Source organism: Rhinoraja longicauda, chromosome 10, assembly GCF_053455715.1.
Source record: "Rhinoraja longicauda isolate Sanriku21f chromosome 10, sRhiLon1.1, whole genome shotgun sequence".
In the NCBI taxonomy this organism is placed as follows: Eukaryota; Metazoa; Chordata; class Chondrichthyes; order Rajiformes; family Arhynchobatidae; genus Rhinoraja; species Rhinoraja longicauda.
In genome coordinates, this window is record NC_135962.1 from 36,555,604 (window position 1) to 36,574,705 (window position 19,102).

At 46.2% G+C, this 19,102-nt stretch overlaps 1 protein-coding gene across 1 annotated transcript in view; it reads left to right on the plus strand.

Moving 5' to 3' along the window:
• Positions 1-19,102, plus strand: part of gmfb (glia maturation factor, beta) — a 449,169-nt gene that overhangs the window by 50,791 nt on the left and 379,276 nt on the right. The window lies entirely within an intron of this gene.

A 19,102-nucleotide genomic window follows, 5' to 3' on the forward strand; every position in this document is an offset into this window, starting at 1 on the left:
AAAGGACCCACACCTGATCTTCCCTTGGCAGATGCTGCCTTGACCCGCTGAGTTCCTCCAGCTGTGAGTTTAGAACAGAATTAACAATTCAGATTACAGATCGTTCATCAGTTTTAGGAAAAGTTTTACTGATTGAACACGGAGACACAATGAACTGCAGATGCTAGAATCTTGAGACAGAACACAAAATGCTGGAGTAACTGGGTTAAGCAGCATCTGTGGAGCGAATGGACAGACGACGTCTCAAACGCCTGATAATAGCTGTTATAGTCTTTGACATTTCTACCCAGAGAAATCGTTTTGCCTACTCTTGTAATTTTATGTACTTCTATCAGGTCTCCTCTCAGCCTTCGAAACTCCAGAGAAAAGAATAAGATTGTTCCAACCTCTCTTAACAGCTGGTACTATTTAATCCAGGCATCATTCTAATAAACCTCTGCACCCTCTGCAAAGCCTCCACATTCCCTCTGTAAAAGGGGGACCAAAACTGCATACAATACTTCAAATGCAACCCAACCAAAGTCCTATAAAGATACAACATCACTTTCTGACTCATGCTCAATGCTCTGACAGATGAAGTCAAGAATATCTTACACCTTCTTTAGTACTCTACTTGTGTTGCCAATTTCAGGGAGGTGTGGATTTGGACCTAACAATCCCTCTGTACATCAATGCTGTTAAGGGTCTTGCCAATAACTGTATACTTTCCCCTTATATTTGACCTCCCAAGGTGCAATACCTCACACTTCCCCAGATTAAACTCTCTGCCATTTCTCCAATCATTTCGTAGCTGATGTCTATAACACAATATATCAGTCTTACTCATTTCTTAAAATTTCACAGCATCCGTGAAGAGAAAACATACAAAGGGGAGGAAGAATAACGCCTTGTACACAGTATCTCTCTCAAGTGCAGGAGAATGTGGGCTGGTCTTTAAGCTTACAATGGAATAAAAATAGTTTGTATAATAACCTTTTGAGAGGAGAATACAATAGAGACCAACAGATATAAATAATTAACCAATGGTAATTGAGATTCTCCTTCTTGGGGTTGAGGATGACATACTTCCATTCTGGCTTTGTGGTTCTTAGCTGGTTTAAAGTGCCAGTATGTTGAACAGCTCTTCCACAGCTGTTTAGTTTATTTATTGTTAAGTGTACATAGATATAGTGAAATGCCCGTTCTGCATGCTATCCAATTAAACTACACATAAGTACAATCGATCCTCTTTTGAAACAGCACGTAGAAAGTTACCAAATTCCAGTGCCATCTTGCAACTTCCACGTCTCTGAAAATTCCAATCTTGGCCCAAGGAAATATACAATTTCTTACTTTATCACTTTGAGGCCTGTTGCCTTTGCAGTACTGAATTAATGAAGTTGGGGTTGGCCTGATGCCATCGGCTCCTTCCATCACCACTCTGTGCAACGTCCGCAGGCTGCGTTCATTTCACAGTGGTACAACGGTAGAGTTACAGCATGACAGCGCCAGAGACCCTGGTTTGATCCTGACTGCAGGTGCTGTCTGTACGGAGTTTGTATGTCCTCCCTTTGACCGTGTGGGTTATTTCCATGTGTTCTGGTTTCCTCCCACATTCTAAAGACGTGCAGGTTTGTAACTTAATTGACTTCTGTAAATTCTCGCTAGTGTGTAGATTAAAACGAGTGTACGGTGATCACTCATCGGTACGGACCCAGTAGGCCGAAGGACTTGTTTCTCCGTTATGTCTCTAAAATCGTCGTCATGGCTAACCCTTGAGGTCGAGGATGATAGTCTACGTTCCGTTGTAGCGATTGAATCAAGTATTCACTGCTTCCGTGCCAGTTCTTGACTAGAGCTTCCAGCCATCACATAGCCTGCTCCCGTCGCCCTTCCCCGATCGCCGTCTTAAGTGAAGTTTTGTGCTGCTCACAGAACAAAGACGCCTGTGCGTGTGTTTGTTTAACGTGTACTTGATGTTGCACTCGAAGGACATGGTCCTTCACAAATCAATCAACTAACTCCAATGGCAAGGAAACCAAGACGATTGGAGCCGATAGAACTGTTGCAGCCTTCATCCGCCATCACAGCCGTTGAGTTCAAGATAACTTCGTCCGCCTGGTCTGCCGTTGAGGTCTTGTAGGTTGGATCGTTCTTAGTCCAGACCCTCATCCTCGACAGTGCTTCCGACAGCCAGGGCCGTCTTTACAGCATTATGGGCCCCGGGCAAAGCAGTGTACTGGGGCCCCTACGACAACTACTCACAGGAATAAAAATGTAAATGGTCGATAAAATTAAACATATATTTATTTTATTGGCACTTCCAACAAAATCGGTGTCGAAACATTAAAAACATGCTGTACAGCAACAACTAATCAACATGATAAACATTTGAACAATACACGAGGCTTGAAAAACACAATAATACTCAGTAAGCCATACAGATTAGATGTCACGGTATGAAATTACTACGAATTTCTTATTATAACAAGCATTTGCGGCATTTCTTTGCAGAGAATTGCTTTATTATTGGCTTGAAGTCAATGGTCTTTAGGATGTCATTTTCCATGCACATGAGTGAAAGCCAGTTCAAACGATGCTGCCCCATTGTGCTATGAAGCTGATTTTTTATAAGTTTCAGTCTTGAAAAAGAACGTTCTCAGATCGCTGTGAGAAGCACTTAGGGATGGAAAAGCAAAGCACTTAGGGAGCTAATTGTTGCGAAACAGATCGCTGTGAGAAGCACTTAGGGATGGAAAATGTTGCGAAAAAAACACTTAGGGACCGAAAATGTTGCGAAAAAAGCACTTATTGAACCTACATTTTTAAAGTAGTATTTATTTATTGCAAGTCACTTAACATACACAGATCAGCATGGGGCCCCTATGCTCGTGGGGCCCCGGGCAAGTGCCCATCAGGCCCATGTGTTAAGACGGCCCTGCCGACAGCATCGCTCTCGGTATCATGGGGACACGCAAGCCTTTTCACCACAACAAGGTGAACGATCCGAAGAGGATCTCTACAATAAACTAAACTAAACCAAACACCCAGCTGCTGTAGGGCCGCCCAAGGCTGCCACAGATGCATCATTGGGGCAGATGGGCAACTTCTAAATCACTGTAATCCTTCCATGGTTTATGTTGGCCTAACGGGTGCTCTCAATGAATGTCCTCAAGATTCTCGATACCAAAATGCTCCTTCTTCACCTTGAATGATTATGTACCAGGGATTCACAGGAGGCAGGAGGAATATTGAACTTCAAGGAGGTTTTGAGCACATCCTTGAATCTTTTTTTCCCCCCTAAAACAGAGTTTTAGAACAGAGTCTGGTCTTGGTTATACGAGTAATGTATGCTCGTTGCTGTGATGTTTCCAATGCTTTGATTTGAAGCAGAAAATAGATCAAAGTTCAAAACTTCAAATCACTTGCAGGAATGAACCAATGTCAGTGTCCTCTACCAGGTCTCAATGGGAGATGTTGACCTGGGAGAGGACACTGACATTGGTTCATTCCTGCAAGTGATTTGAAGTTTTGAACTTTGATCTATTTTCTGCTTCAAATCAAAGCATTGGAAACATCACAGCAACGTTGTATACTCAAAGTTGCTCAAGTTCACTTGACAACTGAAGCAAAATTTCCTCATCCAAAGAGTAGAGAATTTTTGGAACTCACTACCCAATATAGTATATTCAAGGCAGAGATCAATAGATTTTTCAATACCAAAGAAATCATGGGATATGTGGTTGGTACAGGAAAGTGATGCTAAGGTTAAAGACAGCCATGATCTTTTAAACGGCATGATAGCAACAAGGTGGAAAGGCCTGCTCCTGCTTTTATTTATGTTCATTTTAAAACAGTTGTCAGGGTTGAAGTTCATTCAGAGAGAACAGAAATTATTTTAGCTTAATGATCTTACACTGAAACTGTGAAACCTAATTCATCAGAACTATAATCCCTATTTGACTTCTGACAATAAAGATTTGCGATGAGACCATGAAAACCCAGACCACTTTCCATATCTCAGAAGCTACATCTTGGTCAAATTCACCATAGCCTTCAATGCATCAGCATAGCCTTTGGTTGCTTGAGGAAAAGCATATTTAAAGATCAAGACTACAGACCCAGGACATGTTAGCAGTATTGCTGAGGATTGCTGGTTAGACATCAATGATCTTTGGGGAGAAACCGCTGTGGAAAACTGTTGCTAATGGTTGGGGTGTGGATGATAAGTTCAATTGAAGAAGCATAGTTGGGCATAGTTTGGGGAATGGTTTGTCAGGGATATAATTCACAGAAGTAGTGTGCTATTTGACTGGATTGGTTAGGAAGAGGACTGGGGAATTATTTGAGGAACTGCGCAGCAAAGTGTATGGTCCTCAAATAATAAATCACTAAGAAAAATACTGAAAGAAGAAACCACTAAAAGGGAAGATGGTTGCCTCAGACTTCTTAGGCAGCAGCTTAGCTGAAGAGCCTTTTAATAATGCAAAACCAGCCTTGACCGTAGTTTGTGAGGCCTATGCCATTAGCTTGCCTTGATTGCATAGAAAAAAGTGTAATGGATTGCCTGCCATTTTGTCATCAATGTGCATGCCCAGCAACCTTTGCATACGTACATGATATCCTTGAAGCTGGAACAAAAGTTTTAAAAGACCACAACATTTCATTGTTTTTTGCTGAGTTGAGGATTTTCCCTGAGTTGAGGATTACTTGCACTCCAGTTCAGAAGCTTCTGAAATGGCTCTTGAGTCGAGTGACCTTTTTTTATTATCTTATTAGGGGACATTGACTTTTGAAAACCGGTAAAGAATATCCAATGTTCATACAATGTTGGGTTGTAAGCTACCCAAGAGGAATATCATATCATATCATATATATACAGCCGGAAACAGGCCTTTTCGGCCCACCAAGTCCGTGCCGCCCAGCGATCCCCATACATTAACACTATCCTACACCCACTAGGGACAATTTTTACATTTACCCAGCCAATTAACCTACATACCTGTACGTCTTTGGAGTGTGGGAGGAAACCGAAGATCTCGGAGAAAACCCACGCAGGTCACGGGGAGAACGTACAAACTCCTTACAATGCAGCACCCGTAGTCAGGATCGAACCTGAGTCTCCGGCGCTGCATAGCAGCAACTCTACCGCTGCGCTACCGTGCCGCCCATATGAGATGCTGTTCCTCAAGTTTGCATGTGGCCTCACTCTGGCAATGGAGGAGGCCCAGGAAAACGTATCTCCAGCTTGAGTGAAATTGTTGAAACACGCAGAAATGAAATACAAACCTTTCATCTGCCATCAAAACACTAAAAAGATAAATCTTTGCTAATTATGAGACCATATGACAACGCCAATAGTAAGTAAAATACAATTAAGCAGCTCTTGCTCTTTAGAAGAGCTCGCCTTTTTATAGTGTACTCTTTGTAATGCTTCCTGTGGGTTGCATTTTTCTTTGGAAACAATATTTTGCAATGTTCAATTAAGGGGGAAAATGGAGAATTGAATATTTGTATCGTTGGGTTGGAAGCTACCCACGAGGCATAGGAGGTGCTTTTCCTCCAGTTTGCTTGTGGCCTCACTCTGGAGGAGGCCTAGGACTGAAAGATCAGTATGGGAATGGGAAGTAGAGTACAACTGGTTAATAACCAGGAGATCCAGTACCAAAACCACTCTTCATACTGTGCCCCACCAGGACCTTTCCCCTCCCCTTCCTCCTACCTTCCACCCTCTAGCTTCACAATTAGCAACTAATCAATTATTTTGTCTCACATCTTTTATCTTTTCATCTCTAGGAGGAAAGTGGGTCTTTACTGTTTGATGCACTAAAGCTAACTGAAATAACAGAGCACTCTTGTAGGTTACCGAATAGATCTTTGGCTGACAATGCTTCCAATACATTGCAAATGATTGCCTCAGATTTTATTCATGTGGACAAAAAGCTTGGTTTCGTAATATTTTTAATCAACTGTAATCACCAGATCTAAAATTGCTCTGGCACATAGAATGGTGAACAAACAACCCCTCATTTACAGTATGTATGTATATATATGTATGTATGTATATATATGTATGTGTATATATATATATATATATATATATATATATATATATATATACAATTTTAGCACCACCTCAATCACCATTGTCCTAGCAACCCTTTACATTCGAATTGGTGTTATATTTTTAAAGGTAGAGAGATTTTAAAGTTTAAAAATTACCTTTTAAACAGATTTCTTACTGTTCAGCGTGTGTATCTGAGATTTGGTGATTGAACTACAGGCAAAACGGTACATGATAGTGCCACAATTTTTAGCACCACCTTAATCACCATTGTCCTAGGAACCCTTTAAAACAAGTTTCCTTCAAATTGGTCTTATATATTTAAAGTTAGAGACATTTTAAAGTTTAAAAGTTACCTTTCAAACCGATTTCTTGCCATGTTCAGCGTGTAACGTTACAATGGGGCCGCACGGATGCCGGCCAATGAGGGGGGTACCTGACTTCAACAAATACGCTCCCCCCCCGGAGGACCAGCGGGAGGACTGCTGCCCATCGCGCCTGACCTTCCTCCCATGGTGCAGCGTGGCGGCAGAGAGTCTAACTAGATGGCCGTCGCCGCTGCTCGCCGGCGATCAGCGCTGCACGTGCGGGGCACAGGTAAGTGGCTTTCACCGCCAATGGCTCCACGGATTGGTAGGGTTGCTGCCCCCCCGTCACGGCCCCGGGGACGCTCCCCGCTCACTAACGGGTGCACGGGGTGGAGGGAGGGGAGTGGGGGTGGGGAGAGGGGAGTTGGGGGAGGGGAGGGGGGGGAGTAGGGGGGAAGGAGTGGGTGAGTGGGGGGAGGGAAGGGAATGGAGTGGATCAGTGGGGGTAGGGAGGATGGAGTGGTAGAGGGGATGGAGTGGGGGAGAGGAGAGGGAGGGGAGATGGAGTGGGTGAGAGGGAGGGGAGGAGGGATGGAGTGGGTGAGCGGGGGGGAGGGAAGGGGGGATAGAGTGGGTGAGGGGGATGGAGGGGTGGGTGAGTGGGGGGTGGAGTGGGTGAGTGGGGGGTTGGGGGAGGGGGGGTGGAGTGGATGAGGGAGGGGGGATGGAATGGGTGAGTGGGGTGGGGAGGGATGGGGGATGGAGTGGGTGAGAGGGGAATGGACTGGATGAGGATGGTGGAGAGTCTGAGTGGGGAAGGGGATGGAGTGGGGAAGGAGGGAGGGGGGATAGAGTGGGTGAGTGGGGGGAGGAGGGGGGGATGGAGTGGGTGAGTTGGGGTGGAGTGCCGGAGAGCCCCTAAGACTGCTGGGGGGTGAGGAGGGGTAAGGGGGTTGAGGCGGGATGGTGGGTGAGGGGTGAAAATGGTTGAGGGGGGATGGAGTGAGTGACTGGGGGAGATGGGGAGTCGGGGAGGGGAGGGTGCTACATCAATGCAGGAGAGCTTTGGGCCCAATGGATGGCCGCCGGATCTGCGCATGCACAGTTGGAGGAAAGTTGCCACTTTGTGTTCAGCTCCGATCAGTTGGTGGAGGGTTGCCATGTTGTCTTCAGCTCAGGCGCATGCGCAGTTGGGGGAGGGTTGCCACTTTGTGTTCAGCTCCGATCTCACGCTTGATGCCTGATTGGCCCGGGTGCCCATGTGGAGGGAGCGCCATCACTCCCCGTTCTGATTGGTCGCCGGCACTTCCTAATTTGCTCCTGCCGCTCACCCCCGCGTAGGGGCCATTGATTGATTCCGACCTCCCACTCGACGCCCGATTGGTCCGGGTCCCACGTGGGTGGAGCTCCAATGCTCCACGCTCTGATTGTTCGTTGGCAAGTCCTGATTTGCTCCTGCCGTTCACCACCACGAGAAGTCTATTGATTGGCTACAACCTCCCGCTCGACGCCCAAATGGCCCGGGTCCCCACGTCGAGTCAAATGATTGGCTCCGACCTCCCGCTCGACCCCCAAAATGGCAGGGACCCACGAGGGGGCAGCGGTTTCTTCTCGCTCAAAGCAACTGCCATCGCAGTCGAGCTGACCCTGCTGCTGAATGAGTGCAGTCTCAACGATCGCCAAGAGAGGATTTTACCCGTAAAAAGCAAAAACATTCTAGATAGGATTTATTTTATTTTAAAGAAAAAACGCCATTTATTTCAAAGAACAAACGCGATTTTTCCATGTCACGATGGGAACCCAACGAGAAATGGGCGTGGATGGAAAAAATGGGCGGCACTACCCGTTCGCTGACTTCGCCGATCGCCATCGTTCCTAGCTGCTCGCCACCGATCAGCGCTGCACGCAGGGGGAACATCTAAGTGGCTTTCGCCGCCAACGGGTCGCCCTTTGACGAGTTTACTAAAACTCTCTGTTTGTTTGTTATGAGGGTCGATATATAGATGTTTGTGCTGTGTTTTTGTGCCTCATTACACAACAGCACTACAATTTTAGGATCACCTTACTCACCTTTGTCCTGGGGACCTTTTCACCACATTTCATTCAAATTGGTCATATTTTTAAAGTTACCGAGATTTTAAAGTTTAAAAATTACCTTTAAAACCAATTTCTTGCCATCTTCAGCACGTGACGTCACAATGGGACCCGCCTGAGTGAAGGTCAATGAGGGAAGGGGGGGGGGGCTGACTTTAACAAATGCGCTCCTCTCTCCCCACCCTTCCCCCCCCCCCCCCCCAATGGAGGACCAGCGAGAGGACTGCCGCCCGTCCCGGGATGCCTCGCACCTGACCTTTCTCCCGTGGTGCAGCGCGGCACCTGAGGTGGCAGCAGAGGGTCTAACAAGATGGCCACCGCCGTTCCCAGCCGCTAGCCACCGATCAGCGCTGCACGCACGGGGCACAGGTATGTGGCTTTCGCCAGTGGGTCCACGGATCGGTAGAGTTGCTGCCCCCGTCACGGTCCCGGGGGATGCTCCAACCTCACACTCGACTGACCTGGGTGCCCACGTGAGGGGAGCGCCGACACTGATTGGTCGCCAGGGTGGGTGCTACACAGATGCAGGAAAGGCTTTGGGTCCACGGCTTGCTCTGGCTGCAGCACTGGCGGCACGGGGCCGAGGTGAGTGGCACCCTGTCCCCTTCTCTGTCCCCCCTCGCCCACCTACGGCCCCGGGTGACAATCCCCGCCCGGCAACGGGCTTCGTCAGTTGGAGAGGGTTGCCGTGCCCACAGGATCGTCAGATGTGGGAGGGGTGCCCCAGGAGAGGCTCGCAGGAAAGACTTGGGCCCAACGGGTCCACTTGGTCTATTCTTCGAAATACTAAAACTCGTTTGTTTCTTTGTTCCTGAACTACAGTCAAAACGGTACATAGTAGCGCGACAATTTTAGGCCCACCTTACTCACCGTCATCCCTTTGGTGCTAATGGAAGTAGTTTCATTGAAATCGGTGTTATATTTTAAAAGTTATACACAGTTTAAAGTTTAAATCTATCTCCTGGGGGTGAGGAGGGAGGATAAGGGGGGCTGAGGGGAATGGAGTGGGGGGGGGGGGGGGGAGATAAGGCAGGGCTCGTACGGTCCTTGAAAGTCCTGGAATTTGAAACTCTGCTTTTCAAGTCCTTGGATTTATCATAGGTCCTTGAGTCCTTGAAAATTCACCTTTTATGATAAAAGTATTAATTCATGCAGAGTAATGTGGCGTTTTCTCATCGTTTATAATGCGTATTTTTATTAAAAGTTGGGAAACATGTTTGTCTTTGTCGCCTATTTACATTTTCTCTTACCTGCTTTATCGCTGAGAATAAAGATATTGAAGAAGCAGGAATGTGTGTCTTGTCTGGTATTCATTTATGACCCAGCGCCCCCTCGCAAACAACAAACTCAAGGAAACTTCCCTCCTTGCCGCCCCCGCTCACCCCGGAGCTTCTGAACAACAACTACAATTGTTTGTTCTTAGTTTGCTGCGTTAGAGGGAGTTGGGGCCGGGGAAGAGAGTGGAGGAGCGGCGCAGATCTCGCTGGCACTGGGAGAGGTGAGAGGGGGAGAGAGCAGCCCCCGCACGTGGCTGCGCTCCTTCACCGGACCCTCTGACACCCTCCCCCTGCTCCCGTTCGCACCTGCTGCTCCCTCTACTCCGACTCTTCCCCCCTTTCTTTCTACCCCCCCCTCTCTCTACCCCCTCTGTCTCCCAGCGCCAGCGAGATCTGCGCCACTCCTCCACTCTCTTCCCCAGCCCAGTCTCCCTCTAACGCTGCAAAATAAGAACAAACACAAGTGTTGTAGTTGTTGTTCAGAAGCCCCGCATCCCCGGGGTGAGCAGCGGCGGTGGCGACGAGGAGGAAAGTTGCCTTGAGGTTGTAGTTTGCGAGGGGGCGCTGCGATCTCTCCCCTTGTCCCGGCTCTGGGTCGGTGGCGATCCGCTCTCCGGTGAACCTTCGCCAGCAGCTTCTGCCTCCAGTCCCCGCAGCCGCCATCGTGGTTCCACGGCTCCGGGACAAGTTAAAGAGTCGGGGAGGGTTGAGGGAACTCACCGCATAAAACAAAAAACCTACAAAATCATCATAGTTTTTACTAATTAACCATAAATACACCAAATTAACAGTTTTGAAAATCGTTTTTCTTACCTATACGGAGAAAAACTGAGAAAAACCATCAATGTTTGCTGGATTTTGGTCCTTGAAAATGGGATTTTTGGACCTTGAAAGTCCTTCAATTTTTTGCTGTTCCAAATGTACGAACTCTGGGAAGGGGAGGGGGGAGGGAGAGGGGAGAGGGAGTGGGGGAGGGAGGGGGAGGAAAGAGTCCTGCACCAATGCAGGAGAGGTTTGGGCCCAATGGGTCCACTTGGTGTAGTTAGTTATAAAAACACCTGACTTTAATTGATTTTTGAACATTAGGTTCTTGCTAAAAAGACTAAATGTCTTTCTTCAACTAAGAGAGATAAAATCAATGCTTATCCCCTATTGATTTTTCTGGTCACCTTCTTTCACATTGCTTTCCTTGCATACCCCATTTTCTTTTTATCATCCATTAGCTCTGAAATTCCTCGAAACAGAAAGACTCAAAGGACGATTTCTTTATTGGTGGAACTGGACTTTATGTCACAACTAATCAATGTCCTGCTGACACAACTTCCTTTGATTGTCTCCTTTCACTGGACACCTCCAGCCTCTTCTTCTTTCAAGAGAGGTGCAACCAGTCCTGCACCAGTCTGAAGAAGGGTCTCGACCCGATACATCACCCATTCCTTCCATCCAGAGATGCTGCCTGTGCCGCTGAGTTACTACTGCTTTTTGTGTCTATTTTCTTGTCATACAATCTGTTCGGCTTGGGTGAATGTTACTACATTGAATAAATTCTCCTTCATCTCAGCTCATTTCCGTAAAATTAAAGTAATAAAGTCTTATAGCATGGAAACATTCCATGTGCCCCAACTCATCTATGCCGCCCAAGATGCCCATCTAAGCAAATCCTAGTTGCCTGCGTTTGACTCAAATTCCTCTAAACTTTCCTGTCCAAATATCTCTTTTAAATGTTATTAATGTACCCGCCCCAACCACTTCCTATGCCAGCTCATTCGAGTTGCCAGAGGAAGTTTAATAAGAAATGACAGGTACAGTAACAAAGATTTGAGCAGTGTCTGCCAATTTATGGAATATTTTGAACATTCCTTGCATCAGTTTTGCACATATCTCCCAACTCCCCTCTTTTTTGGTTTGTGAATAACATGAACCAATGCCACTTCCTGAAATAGAACATTCCATTTATTTTGCATCTCTCCCTTACCTTCAGTCACATGTAAAAACACAGTTAAAGTCATGAATGTAACAGTGACACAGAAAATTTAATAAATTATTTATTCTCATCCTGTTTAACCTGTTGGCAATTTTTGACGTTACAATACCATCCTGCTTTCAATCTTCTTCCAGTTCTGTAAATCAGCATTATCTTATTTCATTTTTGTCTAATCATTCATTATCAGAGAGTTGTTAAAGCTTCATTTCCTGCTCTCATATTGTTACTTCTGGTATCCCCAAGTATCTTTCTTTGGCCTCTACTTATTTCTCATTTATGTGAAACTCCTCAGCTACTTCATCCACTAATTAAGTGACCATCTACACTACCTCTCTCATCTCCTCCACTGTCTCAAAATTACCAGGCTGCCTATCTGATATCCAGTGATAACGAAGCTCAAATATCATCCACTTAAATATTTGCAAAACAAAAGCTTTTATTGTGAAAATCAAATCAAATTCTGGAAAAATTCAACAGGTCAAGAGGCATCTGTGGAAAGAAAAACAGATAGACACAGATAGAAAACAGAAATAGACCAAAGATACTCCATGAGACCTGGGTAAGAGATAAAAAGGTAATCTTAAATTACAGAGAAGATAGTGGAAAGGATCGATAAATCAAAGTGGCTATCTGTGATAGAGTGAGGCTATTGTTATGTGGATCTGAGCTGTTGGGGCCATTTAATTAATGGGGCAGTTAGAGGATGATAACACATTGAATGAGGATTGATGTGTTGCTAACAGCGCGGTTGTGGTAATTGCCTAGGATAAACTGTAGGGAGGGAGTAAAACTGAGACAATATCACATATGGATGATTTTCAGCAAGAACACCCTGTTCTGATAATAGTCATACACTTATCCTGCATATAAACAGCCCCTTCGGCCTACCATGTCTATGTTGATCATCATGCCTATTTGTACTAATCCCACTTAATTCCATATCCCTCAATGTCTTGTTCATTCACATGCCTGTCAAGATGTGTCTTAAAACTTGTTTATTTTCCTGCCCCCACCACCTCTGACATTTCATTTCAAATGCCAGCAACTTTCTGTGTAATAATATACTTATCAAAGTTTCTTTCAACCTCCATCCTCTCACCTTAAAACTTTACCCTCTACTTTTAGATATCTCTTCCATGGGAAATAAACTCTGGCTATATATCCTAACTATGCATTTCATAATTTTACATACTTCTATCATATCACCTCTCAGCCTCCTTTGTTCCAGGGAAAACAGACCTAGCCTATTCAATCTCTACTTATAACTCAAACCCTGCAATCTATATTATTAACATATATGACAAACAACAGAGGACCAAATAACGATTCCTGCTAGAGGTCACAGGCTTCAATCTAAAAAACAACACCCAACTACCCAAGTCTGCTTCTGTCAATGCCAATATTGTATACAAATTGCTAACTCACACTGGATCCCATTCGTTCTAACTTTCTGCCCAGCCTATCATGCAGGGCTTTATCAAACGCATTACTGAAATTCATGTATACAATATCTGCTGCTTTGCCCTCCTCCATCCTCTAGGTCACTTCTTCAAACAACTCAGTGTTTGCGATGTTATTTCCATTCACAAGCCATGTTGACTATCCCTAATCAATCCCTGCCGGCCCGCAAAGTCGGCTTTGGGAACGGATCAAATACTCCCTGCACCCTCAAGCACCTTCACCTTTAGCCACTTACCTGATAGCCACAATAGCCCGATATTTGAAAATTCATAGCAAGCTACTCAAGTCATCCATATTTGAAAATTCATAGCAAGCTACATAAGTCATCCAGTAGGTGTCCACAGTTCACCAGTATCAGTTAAATGAAAGGTGGACTCCAACATCAGGAGTGCCTTCTTTAATTCATTTCTGGAATTGCGGGTGTTGCTAGGATGGACAGGATTGCTTACCCTTAATCACCTGTGAAAAGATAATGGTGAGCTATCTTCTTGAACTGTTGCATTCATCAGATAAAGTACTCCCATAGTTGGGGTAGTGAGTTCAAGATTCATTCCCAATGATAAATGGTGATATATTTCCTGTCAGAATTATGTGTGATTGGTAAGGAAAGTGTTCCCATATGTATAAGAAAATAACTGCAGATGCTGGAAGAGATAGCCAGGACACCGGGCTCTCCGTGGATAGTTGTCGGCGCGAACAGGCGTCGCAGGCGGAGGAGAAACAGGAAGCAAAAGCGAGGACGTCGGTCCGGTATACTTGCCAAGCTAAAGAGACAGCCACACAAACCACCGCTACCCAGCATGTTTCTCACCAACGCCAGATCTATCATCAACAAAATGGACGAACTAAAACTACAGATATCAGCAAACAAACTCGTGGAGGACTGTTGCATTCTCTTAGTAACAGAGACATGGCTTCATCCACTTATCCCAGACGGAGCCATTGAGCTAGCCGGGCGTACAGCGTTTCGTAGGGACAGAAACATCGACTCCGGTAAGAGCAAGGGGGGGGGTTATGCATTTACGTGCACAACAACTGGTGCACTAACATCCAAATCATGGATAGCCATTGTTCTCCTGATCTGGAGTTCCTAACAGTTAAATGCAGGCCTTTTTACCTTCCTCGTGAATTTACAGGGGTTATAGTAACAGCAGTCTACATCCCACCGAATGCTAACGCTAGCACAGCTTTAGGCTACCTGCTCGGTGCAATAAACTCACTACAGAGCACATATCCAGAAGCAGCCCACATCATAGCCGGGGACTTCAATCATGCAGACCTAAAGTCAGTTCTCCCGAAACTTGAACAACACATAAGTTGTGCTACCAGGGGGAAAAACACACTAGACAAGGTTTATTCAAATATTAAGAAGGGTTTCAGGTCAGCACCACTACCACACCTGGGGCAGTCAGATCACCTGTCCATATTCTTAACTCCGGCATACACCCCACTCAGGAGGAAAGCTCCAGTCACCATAAAGACTGTTGAGACATGGCCTGAAGGAGCTTCCTCGCAGCTGCAGGATTGCTTCGAAAGGACCAACTGGGATATTTTTGAGGATCAGGACTTGGAGGAGTATACATCAACTGTACTCTGCTACATCCAAAACTGTGTTGACAATGTCACTGTCGACAAACGTATCCGGTTGTATCCCAATCAGAAGCCCTGGATGACAAAGGATGTCAGGTCTCTCCTCAAGGACCGTAACACCGCCTTCAGGTCTAGTGATAGAGCTCTATACAGTGCTGCTAGAACCAACCTGAAGAGAGGCATCAAGGATGCCAAAGCGTCCTACAAGAGGAAGATTGAGGACCACTTTACCAACAATGACCCACGGCGGGTATGGCAAGGCATCCAACACATCACCAACTACAAGACCAGCAACCGCACGACTGCCGACGGCGACACCTCGCTGGCAGAGGAACTTAACTGTTTCTTTGCTCGTTTCGAGGTGAAAGCTGCAGTGGCAGACATAACACCCTCTCCAGCACCTGACAGCAACACCTTCACTGTGCAGGAGTATGATGTTAAGCGCGTGCTCAGAGCAGTGAATCCCAGGAAAGCTGCAGGCCCCGATGGTGTGACGGGCAGAGTGCTGAGGGAATGTGCAGACCAATTATCTGAGGTCTTCACAAAAATCTTCAACCTGTCCCTTTTAAAATCCACCATCCCTCCCTGCCTGAAGTCCGCCACAATCATCCCACTGCCGAAAAAGTCTGTCATCAGCGGCCTTAACGACTACCGTCCGGTAGCACTCACACCGGTCATCACAAAGTGCTTCGAGAGGCTGGTCCTGCAGCACATCAAAGCCAGCCTGCCACCCACCTTCGACCCACACCAGTTTGCCTACAGAGCAAATAGGTCTACAGGGGATGCCATCGACACTGCTCTTCACACTGCACTGACCCACCTTGAACACCAGGGGAGCTATGTGAGGATGCTCTTCCTCGACTTCAGCTCTGCCTTTAACACGGTCATCCCGAGCAGACTGGTCACCAAACTTTCTGACCTTGGATTTTCCCAAACCATCTGCCAATGGATCAAGGACTTCCTGACCAACCGCCCCCAGACCGTCAAAATAGGCCCTCACCTCTCCTCCACCATTACACTGAGCACCGGCTCACCACAGGGCTGTGTGTTGAGCCCCATCCTTTACTCCCTCTACACTCACGACTGCGCCCCCACCCATCCCACCAACACCATCATCAAGTTCGCGGATGACACGACTGTGGTTGGACTCATCTCAGGAGGAGATGAGACAGCCTATAGGGATGAAATCCAAAGGCTGGCAGCATGGTGTTCAGTGAACAATCTTGTCCTGAACTCCTCCAAAACAAAGGAACTTATAATTGACTTCAGGAAAACCAGTGGAGAATACGACCCACTCTACATCAATGGGGTCTGTGTGGAAAGGGTACCCGCTTTCAGGTTCCTGGGTACGCACATCGCAGAGGATCTTACCTGGTCTACCAACACCATCACCACAGTAAAGAAGGCACAGCAGAGACTCCACTTCCTGAGGATCCTCAGGAAAATCAACCTGCAGGAGAAGCTCATGATGTCCTTCTATCGCTGCTCCATCGAGAGTGTGCTGGCATACTGTATAACCACATGGTATGCCAGCTGCTCAGAAAAGGACAGGAAGGCCCTTCAGAGGGTCATCACGACGGCCCAGAAGATCATCGGCTGCTCACTGCCCTCCCTGGAGCACCTGTTCAGCCTACGCTGCCTCAGTAGAGCAGGCAAAATAATAAAAGATCCATCCCACCCCGGCCACCGTCTGTTTGTTCATCTGCCCTCTGGTCGACGTTTCAGGTCGATCAAATCCCGAACAAACAGACTTAAGAACAGTTTTTACCCCAGGGCCATACGAGAACTGAACACTACCTTCTGCACTAGGCAACACTGTTAAAAAATCTTTTGTACTTAATATAATTGTATTTATTTGTTTTTGCATTTATTGCATATATGTTTGTACGCACCGTCAGGATTGGCTATTTTTTAATTTCGTTGTACTCGTTGCAATGACAATCAATGAATATTATTATTATTATTATAAATCGATTTATTCACAAAATGCTGGAGAAACTCAGCAGGTCGGGCAGCATCTCGGGAGAGAAGGAATGGGTGACGTTTCTTCAGACTTATTATGCCCTTGTCATCCATGGAGGTAGAGTTTCTGGGTCTTATACTTGGTTGTCTCAGTCTTACTTCCTGCAGGTTAATATGGTTCCATGCAGCAAACATCACAAACAGGTTGTTATAGGGCAAGTCCACAGATGATATGTGGAAGTCGTTTAAAGGCCAGCTGATCAATGTGTAGGATCAGCATGTTCCAGAAGGAAGAGAAATGAGAACAACAAGGATAGGGAACTGTGGATAACCAAGGAAGTTGTAAACTTGGTCAGGAAGAAAAAGGAAGCATATGTCAGCTTGAAGAAAGTGGCATCAGACAGAGCTTATGAGGAATATAAAGCGAGTAGGAAAGAACTCAAGCAGACCAAAACGGGCATGAAATATCATTGACTTTAGACTTGATATACAGAACAGGAACCAGTCGATCACCCCAATCATTATCCTACACACAAGGGACAATTTTAACTAAAGCCAATTAACCGACAACCCCGTATGTCTTTGAACTGTGGGAGGAAACCCACGCCGTCAGAGAGAACGTACAAACTCCGTATAGACAGTGCCTGTGGTTAGGATTGAACCCAGGTCTCTGGCACTGTAAGGCATCAACTCTACCGCTGTGACACTATGCCACCCCACAGAGGGAGGACAGCAAGCTCAGTGTGGAGAATACAAATAGGGCAGTTTGAGATTGAGAAGGAGCTGAGGCCCCCCGAAAAACATTAGGTGGATAAGTGCCAAGGACCTGATGGGATATATCCTAGGTTACAGAGGGAGGCAAGATTGCGGGGGTCTTGATGAGGATCTTTGTGTCTTCTCCAGCAACAGATGAGGTCCTGGAGGACTGGAGATTGGCCAAAGTGTTCCTTTGTTTAGGAAAGGAAATAGAGAGAAGGCAGAAGCCAGGGCCGGTAAGCCTCAGATCTGTGATGTCCATTATAACAGAGCAAGGGATTACCATGAAATAGAGTATCATTGCACAAGGCATGGAAACACAGAACTGCAGATGTTGGTTAATACACAATAGGGCACAAAGTGCTGGAGTAACTCAGCGGGTCAGGCAGCATCTGTGGAGAACATAGATAGGTGACATTTCGGGCCGAGGCCCTTCAGACCCTTGATCTAGAACTGGGACGGGAATCCAGATGAGACAACGGCTCCGGCCTGCTGGTGGTCTGAGGGGTGGGGGAGTCATTCTTCATGGATCGCAGGTATGCAGGTAAGGATCGGCGGTGATGGCAGCAGGCGCGGTTTGGAAGTAGCCGAGGAAGCTCTACGGGCCAGTGGCGGCAGCAGTAGGTCCGACCTGAAGGCAGTGCTAGCCCGCGTCGGCAACCTGGCCAGGCAGCGAGGGTCAGTAGATCTGGCTTGGATGTGGCTGGGGAGATAGTGTGGGCTGAGGGTGGAGAATGCAGCCAGGCCTGGTGGTCAGTAGAACTGGTCTGAAAGCAGCTGGGTTGGTAGTGCAGTCGGTGATAGCTTCAGTGGTCCTGGCCTCAGAGACCAGGTAAACGGTGAAACTTGGCACAGCATCTACCAGCACTGCTGCGAGTCTACGTCGTGGCAGTCAAGTTCACGGTGCAATCAGTGGTGGGTCTCAAACAAAACGTCCCCTATCCGTGCTCCCCAGAGATACTGCCTGACCTGCTGAGTTACTCCAGCGCTTTGTGTCTTTCATCATTGCACAAGTGTTGATCGAACCAATTAGTACTTTATTTATGCCTCGGAACTTGAAGCTCTCAACCATTTCTACATTGGCACCATCTGACTGCAGCATGTAGGCCATCTTGATAAAGGGTTCACCTATTCAGGCCCAAACAGATTTTTAGCATAAATAAAATATTGCTGTATAGTTTATTTTGGTGATTGTCAGTAAATTTGGAAGCAGATAAGGCTCAGTCACTTCCCACATGATAATATTCCTCAACTAAATTTTCTTGCACATTAATGTTTTGTTATTGCTAACATTTGGTGGATTCTAATGTACATTCACCAAATTTGACAATGGAGTAAATGAAGTTATAAAGATGCAGATATTTTGGGGGAAGAATATTTTGTTGTACTGAGCAATGACTGCTGTCATTTGATGAATAACAATGTCCCTAGGAACAGTGGGGTTGCAATGCTGTGTGTAATTGTAACCCCTGTACTGCTAAGATATGAAAGTGCAGAAGACATAGAGCATTAATTCTCCATAAAGTTTCCACAGATAAGAAATTATAGTTATGAAGGGGGATTTGAGAAAGCAGAGGGATTTCCTCTATAGGGTTAGATTTTAGGTGTTTTCAAAACTGACAGTTAA